Consider the following 8091-nt stretch of genomic DNA (forward strand, 5'->3'; position numbering starts at 1 on the left):
GAGAAAGCATTCAGGCCTCACTTCAAACTCATGAGAAGGCGGCACCTAGTTGATCCAGCTGTAAATAGGTACCTGATTTTTCCAGTTGAGAGACAAAGGAGACTTAAGAGGTAAAAAGAACAAGTTAATTTAGAACAGTGAGACTCAGTCCTGATTGGGTCAGGAACCACAGCAGCAGTCAGTGCTAAAATCTAGAACCACAAGATGCACACTGTTAGGGGAACTGCAGCCACACACGCTCCAGTTTAATACAAAAAAAAGACAGTAATTAGTTAACATTGTCATGTAATTAATATGAAATGTATTGTGTTATATTCATGACTGTAAAAAAAAAAAAAAGACATGTCCAATGCATACAATAAAAAAAAAGTTGATTTTTTTTCCCCCAGAAAATCACAAGTGATCATTGAGAAGCCATGGTCTGAGTATCACCAGATGCTTTGTTAATTAGCTTCACCATCTACATGTGTGCCCATATTAGGGCAGAGTAAATTAATTAACTCCACCATAGAACAGTAGTTGGCCCAGACAGTATCCTATCGCGGAGCAATTCATGTGTATACGGTGACTGGGTCTGGCTGGGGCATGAGGATGCTACAGGGAGGGGACTGCCTTGCTGCCTAGCACTGTGCTGTAGCACCCTTGTGCACCAGCCAGGCCCTCGGCCACCCAACACTGCCACTCAGAGCCCAGGGCTGATGCCCCCAGACCTCCTGCCAGCCTGGAGCAGCTCCACTCCACCTTGAAGAGCTGCAATTCCAGGTGCACGTGTAAACACTGCGCCTGAGAGTTGTTGCCTCCAGTGCGAACTGCACCATAGTTTATTGCAGGGGTTTTCAACCCGTTTTAACAAGTGTATCCCTTCTGTCTCAAAGTTTCAGCTCATGTACCCCTTCATATATTTTTCTTGTTTTTAAACGGCGGGTGGCAGGGTGGAAGGGGAAGATTGAAACCCCTGCTGTGAGGGAGGGAGTAGAGTTGGGGCTGGGGCTCAGGTTGGGGCAGGGGCAGGTGTTGCAGCCGGAGTGGAGTGTGGAATAGAGCCCTGAGTGACTCATCTGGGGAGGCGCGGGGGGAGGGTAGTGCTCCCGCTGCTGCACGCACCCCAGGAGGGCATGGAGGGTGTGTACCCCCAGATCTGCACATGAGGCAGGGCAGGCTGTTGCTGCAGGCTGGGGCTGGGCTGGGTTGCACTCGGGGCGGGTGGTGGCAGCACTGGAAGTGGGGCTACAGGAGGGGCTGCAGCCACTCCAGAATTCACCGTACTCCTCCCAATCCCCCTTCCTAGCATCGTTGCCACCCACCTCAAGTACAGCCCAACTCGACACCCCCTCCAGGAACATCTTGCACTGCCCCAACCCCAGTGGCAGCCTGCCCTCGCCCCACACACACATCCTTGGGCACATACCCCCATGCCCTCTCAGGGGTGTGCATAGCAGTGGGAGTTCCCACACATGGCTCAGTCCCCTGCCCCACCCTGACTGGGCAGCCCCTCCCCTGTCACATCCCCACTCTCTTCCCCACTGCTGAGGCCTCAATCTGCCCTCCCTATGTCCCTTCCCTGACAACAGACTTACCAGCAGGACCCAGCTGGTCTCCATGCTGCCAGGTTGTGCTCCTGGCCACCTGCATGCTGCACTCTGGCTGCATGCACACATGGTATTTATCAGCCACATCAATTCTGCATACCCTCTATGACATTTTTAAGTACCCCTAAGGGTACACATACCCCTGGTTGACAACCCCTAGTTTACTGCACTAGGTAACTGCACATGTAGATGCACTCACTGAGTATCCCTACTACTTCTTCACTGTGACACCAACCTGGAAGGCCTCAGACATGCTACCACTTTGGCAGAGGAATAGTGTTGATGACAAAACACACTGGGGTTGGACGAAGGAAAAACAATCATGCATTTTTATAAACCCAAATAAGCATGTAAAGTATCCACTGCATGACAACGAAACTCATTAAAAGCAACTTACATATAAAATGTAGGGTGAATGAGGCAAAGTCTCTTGCTTCATTTGCTGCACACTTCAAATGATATGCACATTTGTTCGGCAGCTAATTTAGCTGCACGTACATTTGCAATGCAGCTTTCTTTTCCCAAGACAGCATTAGTAAGATATGTTTAAAAATATACACCAATATTGCATGTCTGTAGGTTGATTTCTCCTATAGCCAGTCAAATTATAATTGTATTTCACCAGAAAACTTAAATGCATTTCTCCTTGTTAAAGCTTATTTTCCTGACACTTTGAACTTTTGACCCTAACCATTTTTACTGTCAGGGCCATTCAAGTTTTTAAAAATGCTGCAAGATGGAAAATACTTTGTCCTCTTCTTTCAGTTAAAAATCACTGACCATACATAAAAATATATAAAATTGTATAAATTGATTACTTTTTTTCCACAAATACCCAAGTCACTTCAATGTTCAGATCTCACTGAAAGTCAACAGACATCAACATTTTTGATAATTTTACACTAGATAAAAAGCCAAATGGAAGGAGACTTTATAGTCACATCTGTTATAAGGTGGCCTCTGTTGTCAACTGTGATAAGTGCATAGAAGGATGTAACAATTATATGGTATGGAATAACACTGGTGTGAGCTGTTACCATGCAGCTGCTCAGATACCAATCCAAATAGAGTAAAATTGTTATAACTTCAACTCTGTTTCATTTAATATTATGGTTTCAGCAATTCAGCTTACTTATATTGCTACAGAAGCAGGTGGATGTACCAGTTGCATCATAAGAGCCTACGCATAGCTCCCCTCTCCCTTTCTAAGGTGGTTAAAAGTTACTGCTGTCCATAACCTAAGCTATCAGACAACAGTTCGGCAGACTTCTAGAGCTCACAAAAATCAGGACAAACCTCAAGTTTTGGAAAACTGATCAGGACAGGTCCTCAGATAAGGATCATTTTCCCTGTCTCCTTCTGGTTTTTTTGTTTGTTTGTTTGTTTTGTGTGTGTGTGTTTTTTTTTTGTTTTTTTTTTTTAGGGGACACATCCATTCCAGTTACATAACACTAAGTCCGTTTGTCTATTGTGCAATCTGCAGCATAGTCTAGGGATATAAAAGCTTGCTTCAGATTCATAGATGTTAGGGTCAGAAGGGACCTCAACAGATCATCGAGTCTGACCCCCTGCATAGACAGGAAAGTGCTGGGTTCAGATGACCTCAGCCAGATGCCCATCCAACCTCCTCTTGAAGACCCCCAGGGGAGGGGAGAGTATGAGTACCAGCATTAGTCTGGCACCAGCATTAGTCTGGCTACAGCAGCACAGAGCTCCGTGTTAGCTAATTTCTCCTCCCAAGAAGCAAGCTGATTTTGACCTCCAAGCTTGCCTGTTTAAAGCTAACTCAGATGTCCCTACACTATATTGCACTAATGCATTGTATTACACTGCCCCTTCTGGTGCCACAGACCAGATGAATGGTGAAGGGCCTGACTCTGTGTGCTGGGTCTCACCACACACTGGCCTGATCACACACTAGCACCATCTAGCCACCTTATCCAGCCAGAGGGGCTCCCCATGGATTGAGAAATTTGACAATAGAGGAGTAGCAATTTATGCTGCCACTGCACTGTCAAATTTCTGAATCTGTGGGAAGCTTCAAAGTCTGGATGACATGTTTCCACAGATCAGATCTGACCCACAAGCTGGAGGTTGAGCACCACTACGCTAAAGTATTACTCTGCATTACAGATTTACCTATAATGAGGGGCAGAAGGGGTGGCAGAAGAGAGACAAAGAATTGACTCCACAGTTAGTCCTAATTCAGAATTAACTTTAGGACACAGAATCATTGAAAATGAAGGTTAGAAGGGACCTCAGGACGTCAAGTCCAACCCCCTGCTCAAAACAGGATCATCCCCAACTAGATCGTCCAAGCCAAGGCTTTGTCCAGCCAGCTCTTAAAAAGCTCCAAGGATGGAGCTTCCATAACCTCTCTGGGTAGCCTATTCCAGTGCTTTACTACCCACCTTGTGAGAAAGTTTTTCCTAATATCTAACCTAAACTTCCATTGCTGCAACTTGAGACCATTGCTGCTTGTTAGTCAAGGTTTTTTTGAATCCTAGCCCTCTAACATATCTACTACCTCCCCCGGCATGGTGTCATCTGAAAGCTTACTAACGGTACGCTCCATCCCATCTTCTAGGTCACTGATGAAGATGTTGAACAAAACTGGCCCAAGGACCAACCCCTGGGGCATTCTACTTGATACTGGCTGCTAACTAGACATTGAACCATTTATTACTACCCTTTGAGTCTGACAATCTAGCCAGTTTTCTATCCACCTTACAGTCCATTCATCTAGCCATACTTCTTTAGCTTGCTTGCAAGAATGTTGTGGGAGGCCATACTCAAAGCCTTCCTAAAGTCAAGGTATATCATGCTGTAGCAATTCTGTAGTCACAGAGGCGGCCATGATGCCTCCTGGTGGCTGTGCACCCCTGCCCAGCTCAGGCTCAGCTGCAGCCCTTCCCTTGGATCTTTCCTGCCATGCCTTTCTCTTAATGATGGTTATAAAAGGAATGCTGCCTGTGGGCTAGTGTGAGCCTTAACCTGTGAAGATTCCAAGTGGGCCTCTCCTGGTCCCCTCAGTCACAGTCCTCCACCCCAGGCCAGCAGGCCCTCTCAGTCTGTCTATACCCCTCCCAGGCACTTGTTGCCTTAAGGAGTCCTTGCATGGCTCCATATCTCCCCTACACCATGCCACAAGCCTCACAGGTGTTCCCTCTCTGTGATGTTGTTTATTTCTACCCTCAGTCCCACTTGTGCCTTTGGACCTTCCCCCAGTCCCATACACAGTCCCTTCCTGGATTCTTGGGCCTCTCATGCTACACACAGCCCCTTCTCTGGGCTTCCAAACCCCCTGGTCCAGCACACCACCCTTTCTCTGGACTCCCAGACCCCTGATCCTACACACCACCCTTTCTCTGGGCTCCCAGACCCCCTGGTCCAGCACACCACCCCTTCTCCAGGCTCCCGGATCCCTGGTTCAACCTGCAGCCCTTCTCTGGGCTCAGGAACCCTCTGGTCCATCTGGTCCTCTGGTCCCTTCCCTGGGCACCAGGACCCTCTGTAGGCTCAAAATAAAACAAAGGCCACTTGCCTATAAAACTCATACCTTCTCTGCCCAGGGGCCTTGCCTCTGCTCCCAGGCATGAAGAGTTGGTTATATAAGTTCCAGTCCTTTCAGAAGCCCTGCTGCCCAGAACTCCTCCCCTGTGGCTGCCAGGGACAGACTGCCCAGGCTCTGGGCTTATATAGCTCCAGCCTGAGCCCTCTTCTGGTCAGGTGAGTTTCTCATTAGCCCCCTGCACCACCTGCAAGCAGCCTTGCAGGCTGTTAGCTCACTAAAAGGAGCAGGCACAACCCAGTGCCCTACTACACATATCCACTGCTCTCCCCACATCCACAGAGCCCGTCATCTCTTCATACAAGGCAATCAGGTTGGTCAGGCACAACTTGTCCTTGGTGAATCCAGAATGACTGTTCCTAATCACGAGGGATCCTGGTTTTCCCTGATAAAAAAAAAAAAAAAAATCACAAGTTCTCTGCTAAAAAACCCAAAATCCATGATAAAAATTAAAGGGCCCCCACAGCCCTGCTAATGCCCCTCACTCCCCACCCATAGCCCCCACAGCCCTCCTGGTGACCCTAGCACCCAACCCACAGCCCCTGCTCCCCCAGCCCTACTGGCTGCCACACTGGGTCATGCCCACTGGGTTGGGGAGGCCCTGGGGGAGAGAAGCAAGGCAGCAGAGCCATGCAAAGAAGCTGCTCACCACTGTTCCCTGCTGCCATGCTTCTTTCCTCCAGGCCCCTGCAGCCCTGCAGGCAAGACCCAGCATGGCAGGCAGCAGCAGAGTTGCGCAGGGATTTCCTCACCGCTACTCATCCCCACTGCCCTGGTGCAGCCCCTTCATTGCAGGGCAGGGTGAGCAGCGGTGGGGAGATCCCTACACAGCTCCACTGCTGCCTGCTGTGCCAGGTTGTGCCCACCAGGCTGGGGAGGCCCTGGGGGAGAGAAGTAGGGTGGCAGGGAACAGCAGTAAGCAGCTTCTGCGTGCGGCTCTGCTTCTCCCCGCCACCTTGCTTCTCTCCCCCGGGGCCACCCCAGCCCTGCAGGTATGATCCATTATGGCAGGTGGCAGCAGAGCCACACAGAGAAGCTGCTCACCACTCTTCCCTGCTGCCATGGGTGACCAGTGGCTCCAGAGTCTGGGGGGGCACCAGCAGCCAATCTTTGACTTGGGAGGGGGTGTCCCACAGTGGCCGATCACAAAGCTGGCAAGAAAACCAGAAGTGCCAGCAGCAAAAATGGAAGTGCTGCCGGTACTTCTCAGTGCCAGCCAGCGAGGGCCAATCTCAGCAGGGGGGGTGGGCACTGGCCGGTGCTTCACTCGGCACCCCCACTCCCCAGCCGGCGAGGGCCATTCTTGGGGGGGCATGTGCTTTCAGCTTTTTCTGCATCATCTATCACTATGTTGCCTCCCCCATTCAGTAAAGGACCACACTTTCCCTGATCTTCCGACATGTGCCTCGTTGATTCTTAAAACCATAAAGTAGGGGCAGCAGTTACTTTCTTGGAATGACAGCTCAGAATGACTTACTAATCCATAACATAATAACTCATAAAAGGTGTCCCTTTTTTCCTCTACTACAGCTTGCAACTCTTTACAAGGGAAAGGAACAGAAGAGAGATTGCAAAAAGCCAAATAACAACCTGAAATAAATGAGGTCAAGTGAAATTCTCAGACACTGTTCATGATTTGACTGAACCACTCCAATTCAGAGGAATCCAGATTTCTTGACAATACCACAGAAAGCAGAGAAGGAAAACAATGGAATAGATCCTTTGTTGTAGAAAAAAATGTTATGTGCCTTTTAATTTACTACACATTTTACTTTGACTAGTTTTGGTTATGGTGCTACTGTGACCTGTACAGTAACCGAATTCTGTAATAATATATGTACAGTAGTGTTTTGGGAACTTTATCAAGGCATTTAGAAAGAGAATCTCTCTCCCCTTCATTTAATAGCAGAACCACTGGCACGACTGCTTGAGCACCTGTGGCTCTCAGGTCAGGTCCCAGAGGACTGGAAATGGGCCACTGTGGTCCCTATTTTCAAGGAGGAGAGAAAGGAGGATCCAAGTAATTATAGGCCAGTCAGTCTCACCTCCATCCTTGGAAAGGTCTTTGAAAAAGATTATAAAGGGTCATATTTGTGGGAGTCCAGCGGGAAAAATAATGCAGCAGGGAAACCATCATGGATTCGTAGCAGGTAGATCATGCCTGACCAATCTGGTTTCATTTTATAACAGGGTCACAAAATGCTTAGATGCAAGAGTAGAGGTGGATGTGGTTTTTTTGGATTTTAGCAAGGTCTTCGATACGGCATCTCATCCGATTATCATAAATAAAGAGGCTGTGACTTAGATGATTACACAGTCCAGTGGGTGGCAAATTGGCTTAGCAGTCACACCCAGGGAGTGACAGTGGACAGGTTGGTATCAACCTGGAAGGATGTGGGTAGTGGGGTCCCACAGGGTTCGGTCCTTGGACCTGCACTCTTCAATGTCTTCATCAGTGACTTGGATGTGAGCATGAAGTGTACTCTGTCCAGGTTTATGGACGATACTAAATTGTGGGGTGAAGTGCACACTCTGGAGGGTAGGGAACGATTGCAGGCAGACGTGCACCCATTAGAAAAGTGGGCAGTACACAATAGGATGCAGTACAACAAGGACAAGTACAGAGCACTACACCTAGGGTGCAAAAATATCCAGCACACCTACTGGCTGGGAAGTAACCTTCACAGCAGCACAGAAGCAGAAAGGGACTCCAAGATGAACAGAGTCATAGTGGACTCCAAGATGAACATGAGTCATCAGTGTGGTGAAATCATCAGCAAAGCTAACCACACTTTATCATGCATCAGCAGATACATGACAAACAGAGCCAAGGGGGTGATACTTCCCCTCTATGCGGCACTGGTGAGGCTGCAGTTGGAGTACTGCATCCAGTTTTGGGTGCCGTACTTTAAGAAGGATGTGGATAACCTC

The 8091-nt window shown here is 48.6% G+C and overlaps 1 protein-coding gene across 1 annotated transcript in view; it reads right to left on the minus strand.

Annotated features, from left to right (window-relative positions):
- The window catches only part of DISC1 (disrupted in schizophrenia 1), a 483854-nt gene that overhangs the window by 186651 nt on the left and 289112 nt on the right, over window positions 1-8091 (minus strand). The window lies entirely within an intron of this gene.

This window comes from Gavialis gangeticus, unplaced genomic scaffold (assembly GCF_001723915.1).
Source record: "Gavialis gangeticus isolate Ggan-Ray unplaced genomic scaffold, GavGan_comp1, whole genome shotgun sequence".
NCBI lineage: Eukaryota > Metazoa > Chordata > Crocodylia > Gavialidae > Gavialis > Gavialis gangeticus.